Genomic DNA, 630 nt, shown 5'->3' with positions numbered 1-630 from the left:
TCCTGCTGCTGTTCGTCATCTTCATCTCAACACACACACACACACACACACACACACACACACACACACACACACACACACACACACACACACACACACACACACACACACACACACACACACACACACACACACACACACACACACACACACACACACACACACACACACACACACACACACACACGTGCACACACACACACACACACACACACACACACACACACACACACGAACAAGAGCCTCATAAAATGAACTGAGCTCCTGAGTCAATATTGTTGCAGCCCCACCTGCAGAAACATGAAGGGGGGATTCCTCTGTAAGCCCCAGTCTGAGGTCAGCTGGACCCATCAGAGGAGGAGGAGGAGGAGGAGTACGAGGAGGAGGAGGAGGAGGAGGACAAGGAGGAGAAGGAAGAGGAGGAGGAGGAGGACGAGGAGGAGGTGGAAGAGGAGGAGGTGGAAGAGGAGGAGGAGGACAAGGAAGAGGAGGAGGACAAGGAGGAGAAGCAGGAGGAGGAGGAGAAGGAGGAGGAAGGAGGAGGAGGAGGAGGAGAAGGAGGACGAGGAGGAGAAGGAGGATGAGGAAGAGAAGCAGGAGGAGGAGGAGAAGCAGAAGCAGGAGGAGAAG

This window comes from Scomber scombrus, chromosome 17 (assembly GCF_963691925.1).
Source record: "Scomber scombrus chromosome 17, fScoSco1.1, whole genome shotgun sequence".
Classification (NCBI taxonomy): domain Eukaryota; kingdom Metazoa; phylum Chordata; class Actinopteri; order Scombriformes; family Scombridae; genus Scomber; species Scomber scombrus.
This window is presented reverse-complemented; position numbering follows the sequence as displayed.